Source organism: Colias croceus, chromosome 14, assembly GCF_905220415.1.
Source record: "Colias croceus chromosome 14, ilColCroc2.1".
Taxonomy (NCBI): Eukaryota; Metazoa; Arthropoda; class Insecta; order Lepidoptera; family Pieridae; genus Colias; species Colias croceus.
In genome coordinates this window covers 10011847-10025846 of record NC_059550.1, presented here as the reverse complement: position 1 = coordinate 10025846, position 14000 = coordinate 10011847, and positions in this window count along the sequence as shown.

Here is a 14000-nt window from a genome sequence, read left to right as displayed (position 1 = left end):
TAAGTTTGCACGACATAATAAGCTTCAATAGTTCTACCAGTTAAACGAATACAAACTCTCTGTCTTATATAATAACGATTTATTTACCTTGATATATACAGGGTGGCCCGTTTACAGTGGTCCAAAAATTTTTTTCAGCTTGAGAGCATCATGAGTAATCATTTAAAACAAACTTTAGTTAAGCGAAAACTTATGGTTTAGAAATTATGAATTTTTTTTTAAATAATCCGAAGTTTCAATGTTTTTGACACAAAACTACTCTGTTATGAAAACTACTGGACCGAATTGAATGAAATTTGGTGTAGGTATAGCGCAATAACCTACCTATCGCGCTATAGGCTCATCTTGTGTAAATAATTACACTGAATTTTTTTAATTTAACTTTTTCTGTAGTTTTTTGAATTTCTCGGCAAAATGTCGATTTTTCGAAAAAATCCTGTGAAAAAAAAATGTACCACCAAGGTTTTGCTGGTACTGCTAAAAACTTCCTTAACATAAGGTTATTCTTTACACAAAAAATCATAGTTGTCCTTCGATTGTAACATCTTCAAAAACAATATCATGTGCATTCAACACATGAAAATCGAAAAATTACGAAATTTACCAAAATTCACCTTTAATCATTTGGAACGGCCAATTTTTGGTTAAAGAACCATTTATTGCCATAAAAGTCGTTACAAATCAGTATTCACATGGCTATAAAAGTTAAAATGAATGAAATAAATTTTTTACCTACTAGCCAAGATAACTTTACTTTATTCTAATGTCAATTTATAGAGTTTTTTTTTGTTATTTAGTTATTAGGTTTAAATCTTAATAAAAGGTTTGGAGAATCAATAAAACAACATAAATATTAATTAACATATTGTTTATTTTTTACAAAAGGTTTTCGAAATGCCGTCCGCCTTTCGCTAAACATAATCTGCATCTGCGTACTTAAGAAAATTTATTCGCAGCCTATTAAATGGCTGCCGGCTTTCTTTAATGGCTGTTATAGCCACTTGAATTTTCCTCCAATTCTTGCTCCGATGTGCTCTCCCGTGCGTACACAATCTCCTTAATGTATCCCCAAATGAAAAAATCAACGGGGTTCAAGTCGGGTGAACAGGCTGGCCAGTGGATGGTGCCACCGCGACCGATCCTCCTCTCCGGATAGGTATGAACCTATGGTATTAAATGGTATAATACCATAAACTGGTACAAATGTACAACAAATGTACCTATGTATAATGAATTTATGGTTATTTATAGGCATAAATTCAAATGGCTATAACAGCCATTAAAGAAAGCCGGCAGCCATTTAATAGGCTGCGAAGAAATTTCTTACGCAGATGCAGATTATGTTTAGCGAAAGGCGGACGGCATTTCGAAAACCTTTTGTAAAAAATAAACAATATGTTAATTAATATTTATGTTGTTTTATTGATTCTCCAAACCTTTTATTAAGATTTAAACCTAAAAACTAAATAACAAAAAAAAAACTCTATAAATTGACATTAGAATAAAGTAAAGTTATCTTGGCTAGTAGGTAAAAAATTTATTTCATTCATTTTAACTTTTATAGCCATGTGAATACTGATTTGTAACGACTTTTATGGCAATAAATGGTTCTTTAACCAAAAATTGGCCGTTCCAAATGATTAAAGGTGAATTTTGGTAAATTTCGTAATTTTTCGATTTTCATGTGTTGAATGCACATGATATTGTTTTTGAAGATGTTACAATCGAAGGACAACTATGATTTTTTGTGTAAAGAATAACCTTATGTTAAGGAAGTTTTTAGCAGTACCAGCAAAACCTTGGTGGTACATTTTTTTTTCACAGGATTTTTTCGAAAAATCGACATTTTGCCGAGAAATTCAAAAAACTACAGAAAAAGTTAAATTAAAAAAATTCAGTGTAATTATTTACACAAGATGAGCCTATAGCGCGATAGGTAGGTTATTGCGCTATACCTACACCAAATTTCATTCAATTCGGTCCAGTAGTTTTCATAACAGAGTAGTTTTGTGTCAAAAACATTGAAACTTCGGATTATTTAAAAAAAAATTCATAATTTCTAAACCATAAGTTTTCGCTTAACTAAAGTTTGTTTTAAATGATTACTCATGATGCTCTCAAGCTGAAAAAAATTTTTGGACCACTGAAAACGGGCCACCCTGTATATTGATATATATATCACGTTAATAGATAACGGTGCATTTACATCAATCGAGCGAATGCTCATTCTAACACTATGTCAAATTATCTTAGTGTAAACGGGCGTAGAGCATTCTTTCGTTGTACTTAGTGCGTTCGAAAAGATTCTATGCAATGTTCTAATACTGAACAACACTGAATACGAGTTTTCGTTTACACTAAAAGATCACGAAATAATGCTCTTGTTCTAGCTCTAGCTCTATGTTCGTTTGATGTAAATGCACCGTAACATACTGAATTCTTATTTAACGATACTTGGCATCGATAGAAAATAATAAGGAAGATATTTAAAAGGAATTTCTAGCAAAGAGTGGACGTAGCAAAATAAACCTTTTGTCGTTGCCAAGGCTTTTCCTTCTTGGCTTTTAATAAATTATAAGGTGTATGCCGATTGTGATATTATTTAATAGTAGCTGGCTCCAGTTGATCTTAGTGTGACGATAGACTTCCTCGATAAATGGGCTATCTAACACCGAAATTATTTTTCAAATCGGACCAGTAGTTCCCGAGATTAGCGCATTCAAACAAACAAACAACTTTTTAGCTTTATAATATTAGTATTAATTATCATTACGTATAATATGTATATTGCATATTATTAAGCTCCTAAGTAGGCGAATAGATTGGGATGCAATTTGATAAAAGTGTAGCTTGGATAAATTTTCATGTGCACGTATCTAAATATGCAATTTTTTAAGAAGTAATTGTATGTAAATGTAATTGAAAGACTTACCGAATACACAGAAAAACTATCAAAAAGATCGGTAGAGCCGTTTCGGAAGAGTTTAGTTACAAACACTTTGCCCTGAATTTATAAATAATTACTAATACATTAGACAAGTTTAATAAAACGTTTTTTCAAAAAGACTTGAAACTTGAAACAAAAGTCTGATGGAGTGAAATTAGTATAGTTTTCAAAAAACATGAACGGTTTTGAGGCAGATTGTGAAACGTTAGATGTCAATCTATCCTTTATATTGAAATTCGATATTGTTCTCTGTTATTTCATATTTTTATGAATTTTGGTTTTGCGGTGAAAGCGTTACAGACAAACCAACAAATGTTCCGATTTACAGAAAACTAGATTTCCACCCGCGGAAAATCCGTATAATTCTCGATTCCGAAGTATTTTCGGTATTGTACCTATCCTATGTCCTTTCTCAGATATCAAGCTATATTTATACCAAATTTCATTCTAATCGCTTCATTCGTTCAAGCATGAAAGCAGAAGGAGACATCCATGCAGACAGAGTTATTTTCGTATATAAAATTGTAAATAGTCTAATCTAATATATATTCTACTATTTACTTATAAAGGCGAAAATTTGTATGGATGTATGGATGTTTGTTACTCTTTCACGTAAAAACTACTGAACTGATTACAATGAAATTTAGCACACATATATGGGGGTAACTTGGATTAACACATAGGATAGTTTTTATCCCGGAAATCCCACGGGAACGGGAACTATGCGGGTTCTCCTTTGCAAACGCGGGCGAAGCCGCGGGCGGAAATCTAGTAAATTATAAATATACAATCTATTATATTTATAAACTAGCGGTCTATTAATAATTATTAATATAATAGATAAATGAAAAGACACATATTATAATAGATGGATTAGTGAGTACTTCTACTACTTCTTTATTTATTTAATTAAACTAATACACACAGGGACCAGCGGGAAATAATCTAAACTTGTGACCTAGGAAACCTAGTTGCATTAGGTTTAGGAACAGCTGTGTTAGTAGTGTCGACAATTATTGCTGTATTTAAGGTAGTGTTTATTTATTTAATTTGTGACTAACAAAGATTGTCTTGTGTAGAATTTTTTAATGACAATTATAGAGTAAAAGAATGGGCGAATACGAGAGATATTTTGGGATCATAATCTATACTGTACTAATATTATAAAGCTGAAGAGTTTGGTTGTTTAACGCGCTAATCTTAGGAACTACTGGTCCGATTTGAAAAATTCCATTAAGACCAACAGGAGCGGAGCAATGTAGGTAAAACCGCAGTCAATAATAAAATAAATAACTCCGAAAGATTTCTTTTTATATCTCATATTTTTACAAAACCTGATTAAACTTTACCTTCAAATGTACTTAACAAACCTACCAAGTTGTAACGAATGACAAAAAATATTATTCAGGCAATTCATTTATTCAAGCCCATGTAATATTTGCAAGGATGAGGTATCTTACCTTCCTTTTATATTACTTTACCCGTTTTTCATCTTATTCGAGTATCTAGACCCATTCCGAATGGGGTCTAAGATTGTAATTTATTTTTCGGGTGTTATTATATCTTTGTTAAATGTTATGTTTATTAAGTGCAAAAAATTAATTAGACTCTACATAAAGATCGTGACCTGAATTTTTTTCTAAAGCTTATTAATAATCAACTCGTGACAGTTTTGTAATCTCTAATATCCCACCTTATAGATATTTATAAAATAATTTTAAACGCATTTATTATATTTCTCCTGACCAATCAAACACTCTACAGCAAACATGGTCTTTAAACTACTGGACCGATTTTGATAAAATTTGGCACAGACAATCTTTAGTCCCTGAGAAAGAACATAGGCTACCTTTTATTGCGAAATATGTACTAAGGGCGAAGCCGGGGCGGACCGCTAGTCTTTAATATACCTTTGCAGAGCTATAGGCATAAGATAGTTTAGTTTGTATAAGATGTCCCATGATCCCTTTAAGGGTCACGTGTACATCACATCTGTTCACTGATCGATTTTCTTTTGAACAAGTAAACGATGAAACTTATATACCCTAATAATGCGTTGTTTGTCTTCACCGGGCATCGAACCCCACTCCATTGAAGCATCAACTTTACTAATGATGACGTCACATAACTAAACTTATATATATACTTATATATACTTATATATATATACTTATATATAAAGTACTTGAAAGGAATTGTTATGGATATACTAATAATAATAGCTTAAATTCATTATGTACTAGATTTCCACCCACGGCTTCACCCACGTTTTCAAAGAAAAACCCGCATAGTTCCCGTTTCTGTGGGATTTCCAGGATAAAACCTATTCTATATGTTAATCCAAGTTATCCTCTATATGTGTGCTAAATTTCATTGAAATCGGTTTAGTACTATTTGCGTGATAGAGTAACAAACATACATACCCATACATCCATCATCACAAACTTTCGAATTTATAATATTAGTAGGATACGAATTAGGATAGTACATAACAAGTCATAACTGCGTTAAAAACAACCGACTTCAAACTTGCACTTGCAAAATTCACAAATGCCTACAGACAAAAATGCTCATAAAATAAAAACTACTGGGCCTATCCGAATAAAATTTTTATGGGACCAATTCGACACCATCCCGCATCGAACAAAAAAAGAATCACGTAAATCGGTTCAGAAACCTCGGAGTAATCGGTGTACATACATAAAAAAAAACATACCGGCCGAATTGATAACCTCCTCCTTTTTTTGAAGTCGGTTAAAAATATAGATATTGTTTTGTCTTATGCCAATAGGTACCTGTGCAAAATTTAATTTCCAGAGAACTCCATTTATATTGTTTATGGTTGAATCTCCATATTATTGCCCTATTTTCTATAAAACAAAACGAAGTGAAACAAATATTAGCTTCTTATTTCTCCAAAACAATTTTCGCTTGAATCGATTGCGGTCTGTTTTAAATTACGGTCAAACCATTTGATAGCGAACGGTTTAACACAGAAATAGTGTTGTTCTATTGCATTTGATTTATTGTTATTGAAACATTATTAAACACTAGCTGTGCCCCGCGGTTTTACCCACATTGCTCCGCTCTTGTTAGACTTAGCGTGATGATAATATAGCCTTTAGCCTTCCTCGATAAATGGGCTATCTAAAACCGAAATCATTTTTCAAATCGGACCAGTAGTTCCTGAGATTAGCGCGTTCAAACAAACAAACTCTTCAGCTTTATAATATTAGTATAGATTTACGCTAATACACGATAGGCGATAATTCGAAATAGTACATGATATGAAAATTCAACAAATGTTAATAAGATAAAATAGTGAAAAATATTAATTGTGTGTTATGTTATTCAGTAATGCAGTAGCTTACGAAAGTTGAAATTGTTTTTATAATCGGTTTAGTATGTAGTTATGGAAATGAATAGAAACTTAGCTAAACTAAGCATGTGTCATGGGTAAAGAAATAAAACAGCAATTAATTTAATATTTCGTGTAATGACATAGTTAGTAAGAGATAAGCTTTGAATCATCAATTTCTTTTAATATTGTTCACCGAAGAAAATGTAACGATCTGCGATCCTGAAACAAAAAATAGATAATTAAGCATATAACAATGTTATAATTAATAACATTTATACATACAACTAGTTACACAATCCGGTTTTATCCGGAACAAAAATAATAATAAAAAGCGTGTGTGCCGAGCACACGTGTCCGAAGTGAAACTTTTTTAGCAAGATTCAAAGATACTAAATTCGTCACCTTACACCATGACGTGATGGTATTGCCATGACGCGCAATATTTTGAAGATAATTTGTAACAAATACTTTTACTATAATATCTCCATTTTTCATAGATGCAAATGGATTATATAAGATGATGATAAATGGATGATAAGCGTCGTCTACACAGATAGTGCATCTACAACGTCATACATCAAACTCAAACATTTATTTATTCATACTAGAATCCTAGTAGACGCGCATCATCATAATAAAGAGAAATTATTTACCACTGCGAGTATGCCAGAAATATTAAAGAATTATTTATCAAACTTTTAAACAAAAAACTAAACTGCCTAGTAACTCTGTTTGTCTGTCTGTTACTCAATCACGCCATAACTACTGAACCAATTTGCATGAAATTTGGTATAGAGATATTTTGACACCCGAGAAAGGACAAAGGCTACTTTTTACCCCGGGAAATAGGATAGATTTTATCCCGGAAATCCCGGAGAACTATTCGGATTTTTCTTTGACTGCGCGGGCGAAGCTGCGGGTGGAAAGCTAGTTGATAATAAAGATGTATAGCATCTTCAATTTAATCACATTCAAACTTCCCCATTTATAAGAGAAAGTAGCAAATTCTAGACGAGTTTTTTTCATAAGCATCTTCGTTTAATTAAAACCAACACAGTTAAATAAATTTGCGCAAACAGCTTCCGTTGCTAGTAATTGAATTCGAGATAGCTTAGAGTATGCTTAGAGTACTATACAAGATGTTTGTATGTATCGTTTGGGATTAGATTCCGAATAATTGTGGCATATTTATGACTATGTAGAATAAGCAGTGTTTATATCTATTGAAGTAGAATCCACGCAACTACATTTGTTTTCAATGTATTTTTCTGCGACATTTTTCATTGCTGCTCGGCTCATTTTGTCGTAGCATGACTGTAGCTTTTATTAAAAATGAATGAATATCTTGCACAAAAAGAATTACACAATTCGAAGAGAAGTTCTGGAGATAAACGCGTTCAAACAAACAAACTCTAATGAGTTTTTAGGACTAATGTCCTATGTATGGATTTACAAAAATGTATAAATACAATTTAAATACCTGAATACATTTAATAATTATTGATCTTTAAAATTGGCTAAAACCTTACATTATCGCCATATTCCGAATACGTTAAAGTAAAGGGGTACTCGTTAGCAGATGTTAGATAATGTCACTGCATATAGAAGTGTTGAGTGAATATTTTAGATCTGAAAGTTTAGTTTGCGTTTGCTTGCTAGCGTAAAATCAAACGAAAAGACACTGTGTAATGTTTTTCCCATTTTATGGGTTTTAAGTTTCTATAAAGTGATCTTAAGGATTTCCAAATAAGGAGGAGGTAATTCGACCGTAATTTCTTTTTTGGTTTGTTACCCCATAACTTTCACCTTGGTTAACCGATTGTGAAGATTCTTCTTCTGTTTGAAAGCTAGTTAGTAGTTTGAAGCTAGCTAGCCGGTTGACCCCATTTAAATTTTAACCAGTTCTGATGGTTTCATTTTTTGCTAAAATTTATTATTTTAAGGAGACTTGTGTAATTATCCTATCACAAATCCTTATAACCTCTATGCATCCAAAATACCCTTATCGTGGTACAATAAGACAAGCCTGATGACGTCACGCCACGCCTTGACCCGTCTGTAATGGCACTTTCGCTAACGAGACGCATTCGTGCTAACTTATCTGTGAATTCCATATAAATATAGGGGAAGGAATATAGGTATTGAATTAAAATGTCTATCTAGTAGTGTTTATCTTAATTTGGAGGAGTCATCATACGGCTTATGATAGTAGCAAATGACAGCTAATAATCCTAATTCTGCTAATAATTAAAATTTGATAAGTAGTAAAAAAGAGGGTGTATGCCGAGCACACGTGTCAGAAGTGTTCTTTGTTGACTTGTTCTTTAAACTGTTCTTTGACAAAATTCAAAGCTAAATCATCGCCTTACTCCATGACGTGACGCTATTACCATGACGCGAACGTAATTTTGCTCTCAACGCGCCTACTATTTTGGATGATGGGTTTGTGTTGAGTTGAACAAATATCTAGATAATGTTGGAAACATAAATGAAATATCACCTAAAATAACACACGGGCTTTTTATATTCTAACTTCACTAGGTCATGCTTGCATGACATAGAGCCATGGATTAAAAATACATTTAGTAAAACCTACTTAACTTAAGAAGTGATTAAACCCACAGTAAAATGTAACAGTATACTAACTAAACTAACTTAAGAAGTGATTAAACCCACAGTAAAATGTAACAGTATACTAATATTTGATCACACCGTAAAGACGATCAAATCACTTACATTCAATAACTCGACGCAAATGCACCTCAAATGCTATTATTCCATCTCTTGGCTTTATCACTTGGTTACTAAGTAGACGCTTCGATAACTTGCTCTACTTACTACGCTAGAATATAACTATACTATAATTCTAATGTTTATCTATATGTCTGTTACTATATTGCACTTTTTTTGGCTTAGCTGTAGCACAGGTTGTTATCAAAATTTGGTATATTAGTTTCATCAAAAAACTTTAGTTGTGAAATGGATAGTGAAAGTTGGCGATGGATTTGTTTGCAAATGAAATATCTATCTTAACAATAAAAAGGTGTTTTTATGATGAGATTCTTATAGTTTATTTCCTTTCTATTAGCTTACACAATTAAAAGAAGGAAGCTACTTAGGTAGTTGTACAGTGCTTGCATGCAAATAAATAAGAGTATACGCAGTTATAACAAATTAATTAATTTAGATACGCTGTAGTAACTAGGTTAGTAGGTGTTAAAATTCGTAGATACGTCACTGAAAACCAGCTTTACACAAAATTCCCCTGGAACAGCTCATGATAGGAGGTCCATTTGGTGTTTATATTATCTATACATATAATAAATCTGTAGAAGGGTCAATTCTGTACATTGAAAATATTGAAAAAATAAATAGCAGGGGGTGTTACTGGATCGATACCAAACCCAAATATGTGATTAAAAAAATTTTTGTCTGTCTGTCTGTCTGTCTGTCTGTCTGTCTGTCTGTCTGTCTGTCTGTCTGTATGTGAAGGCATCACGTGAAAACTAGCGGTTCGATTTCGATGAAACTTGGTATAATTATACCTTATTATCCTGGGCGTAAAATAGGATACTTTTTATCCTGGAAAAATACGTAGAAAAAATATAATCTTAATTTTTCAGTTTTATCCATAGACGTTGTTCCGTAGAACCGCGAACACACTTTGCGTATTATTATAGGCCTAGCCGTATTTGGGAATTGGGTCCAATAGATATTTATAAGATGTTATTGTCAGAGGTACTCAAAATGGATAAATAAACCATCCACGCGAAGACCGACATCCGCGCGGACGGAGTCGCGGGCGGAAGCTAGTCCTTAATATTATCTGACGTTATATTAGTTTGTTTCATTTAAAATGTGTATTTTGTTTTCTCATAAATTACTGTGCTTCTGTTCCTGCTACGTCTTTTATTTCAGCGTCTACGTTGCGAGTCTGTTTGTTTTATCTGTGTCTTTTTATGTTTATTCCTCTGTGCTCTTACTTTCTGTGTCTGTGGCTGTGCTTTTGTTTATTTCTGTGTTTTATGTATCTTTGTTTATCTGACAAAATCAACAATTTATCGTTAATATAACATGAATATTTGCATTGCATTTTTTTATGTGTTTATAACATTAACTTTCGATAATCATTAAAAAATTATTTGAATTTCACTTGAATTTGGTACATTTATATACTAAAAGTATGATATCTTCAACACAGTGAGTACACATCTCGTCAAGCGTGGATTGCAAGCTGACAAATTATTACAGTGGCACGCGTCGCTTGCTGTAAAATGTTCCAAATTACGTACTTTATATAAAATCTCTGAATCGAATATTGTGCGGAATTACGTGTAAAGAATTGTGGAGATTTTACTGACGAACAGCTTATGATATTTTTTATAAATGTTACAATAAGGTCGCAAAATTATAGACTAGTAATTTAAAGTGTGTAATTTTGTATATTTTATGGATAAATATAAAATTAATTTGAAATTAGTGTAATTAATGTAATCATCATCATCATCATCATCATCAGCCCATATACGTTCCCACTGCTGGGACACGGGCCTCCTATGAGGGTACAGGCCATAATCCACCGCGCTGGCCAAGTGCGTGTTGGCGGATGACACATGTCGTCGAACTTTTTAATTCTTCGACATGTCGGTTTCCTCACGATGTTTTCCTTCACCGTTCGAGCAGTGGTGATGTTACAACATGCGCAGATAAATTGAAAAATCAATTTAATTCCTGCGCGCTCGCCTGGTCTCGAACCCCGGACTTATCGATTCGAAGTCCGAGGTCTCACCACTGAGCCACCACTGCTCTATTAATGTAATAGTTAAGATGAATACGATTTTGTAGACCCATATAATTTTCTCTTTCTCCCTAATTTATGTGTTCTATCTCTTTAGTAAAATTATTTTTTGAGCTAAGTGTGTTTTCTATGATTCTCCCATTATTCAAACGAATTAATTACATGAAGATTATATTAAAATCCTCATGTAAATTTCGTTTCTACCCTTCCATAATTACAATACATACAAATTTAAACAATGATACCTTTTATACAATTTAACCCAGCATTGTATATTGTATAACTCACTTAGGGGCGTAAGGGGCTTAAATACAAATTTATTGTACTTCCTTTCAAAGATTCGTAATGTTCGAAACAAAGAAAGATATATTGTTAGGCTGTGGACACACTGTCGTTTGGAAAGTAATTTATTTTGACAAATTATCAGAAGTAATATATGTTGCATGCTTAGGTAGTTGCATGTTTAAACAGTAAATAATATGACGTGTTGTATTTATTAATTAATTATGACATACCGCGTATACTTCGTACTCCTATAAAGAGATCTCAGTATTATGCGTCTATTTATAAACAAGTGCACTTGTATTTACTGTTCTAGTAAAACATCTCCAAAACGGCTCAACCGATTCTCATGAAATTGTATGTGCACATGCGGTAGATTTTTAGGCATTTTCCCCACCACAGCATGATCTAATCTCAAAATTAACCCCATTTTTTATTTATATAATTAAACTAGCGTTACTACAGTTCGTTCATAGAAATCCTAAGCAAAAATAAAAGAGTTGTAACTGTTCGAAGTTCGGACACTGACCCCAGGTTAGCAAGTTAGAGTTGCCGAAACTTGGCGTCTAATCACTTCCCAACTTCGATAGAAGTTGCGAAAAATGTATGTTCGTAAGTAATAGGATCGAAATGTTTTATTTTTATCATTAAATTATATCATTTTGAATTCATGGAATGAATGATTATTGTTGAGTATTATACGGTATACCGTATTCCGTAGAACTAGGTTTTCTGGTATATATTTTTGTAAAAATATAATATAGTTACATAAACATTTTAGTTGGCACAGAAAGCAAACAATGTATTTAATAAGTACTTTCATTTTAATAAATCGCTAATTGGTTTCTGTATCTATTAGTAAGTCATAATCCATAGAAAGCTTAAAATCTCATCAACTTCACAGAAAGATAATCACGTCAAAGAAAAACACTCAAATACAAATGCATATAACTCATAAGGGCTATGAACTCCTAAACAAATTATACTGTACCCTTATTCGGGCCCTTTTACGCCGATTCCTATCTTTCCTTTGAAAATAATTCGCGACATAATTACAAAATGATACATGGATATTAAAGGAAATTTCTGGGACGAAATATTTGCTATTGGAATATATTGTCCTTTGTCTTTCGTGAGGAAATGTGATATTAATGGTCTGCAGTGGTTTTGTATTGAATGATGATGTATCGTTTGTTTTCAGTTAATGTGTCTTTTGAACCATTATTAGTACGACAGAGTTTTGTTTTGGGGTATTTCTCGCGCGTAAAAAGAGGCTACAGAAATATCAATATGCAGAAAATGGAATAGGTACTTCATATTATTATATTGTAAAATAAATTTAAAGCAGGTATGTATTCATTTAATTAAATCTCTCTTTTTTCTATTCTTTATAAATTTATTCTTTATAAAGCATTTGAATGCCATAAAAACCAAAAAATATAAATTAAATCTCTCTTTACTTAATTTACTTTGCATAATTTGATGTGTCATTTAATTTAAAAAAATAGGTAAGTATATAAGTATTTTACTTTTCTATAACTTCCTTTTTACTTTTCTATTACACAAAGTTTTCCGTAATTTTTATTTCTAAAAAAAAAAACAAACGGCCTCTATATAATTTCATGATATACAATATATTTGGGAGATTAACAGAAATCTTTAGATAATTCATCCAATAATAATTTGGTGGAACGGACTAAAATTCGAAGAGTAAATAAAATCGCTTTGAGTGGGCAGCCAACAGATCCGCGGTGAAAACATACGGGAATGTATTTGAAACGGGTGCGATTAGCTTATTAATTTTTCTAATGTGGCTTGGATAAAACATTGTTTTATGGAATACATACTGTAGGTTAATAATAATAACGAGTGTGAATAGTTAGTAGTAGTTATTTTTATACAAAAGGAACGACTACCTAGGTACGTGTTTCCTTTATCGAAATGAACACATAGTTTTCTTGAAAAACTTAATAAATTATAGTAATAAATATTGTTATATGAAACAAATTAATAGACTTCCTCTCCTTCCTAATTACGTATCCCTTTTTCATTCAATTTTCATATATTTTGACACACGTTACGGTGCATTTAGATCAAAATATGAACTTATAGAGTGCTTATTTCGTGATCTTTTAGTGTAAACAAAAACTCGTATTCAGTGTTGTTTAGTATTAGAACATTGCATAGAATCTTTTTGAACGCACTAAGAAAAACGAAAGAATGCTATACGCCTGTTTACACTTAAATAATTTGACATAGTGGGGTTAGAATGAGCATTCGCTCGTTTGATGCAAATGCACCGTTACGATTAAAAACAGAACACATTCTCGTATCTTCCGCAAGCACGAACGGGCAAAGAAATCGTCGGAACCGTGATTAACAAAGTTTAATTGTATTTTTAATTTGGCAGATTCCTCAAAGTTGATCCGTGATGCTCAAACGGAGCGAGACCTTTGTGATTCGGATATTTAAATTATTTATTTCTTTACGCTAGCCACGAGTTTGTGTAATAAAAATTATTTATGCTCGTTTTCATTTGGAAGATAAGTTTTTGAAGTGAAACTTCTTTAGGCGCATTGAGAGTAAAATTTCAAGGTCATGGAAATACCGTC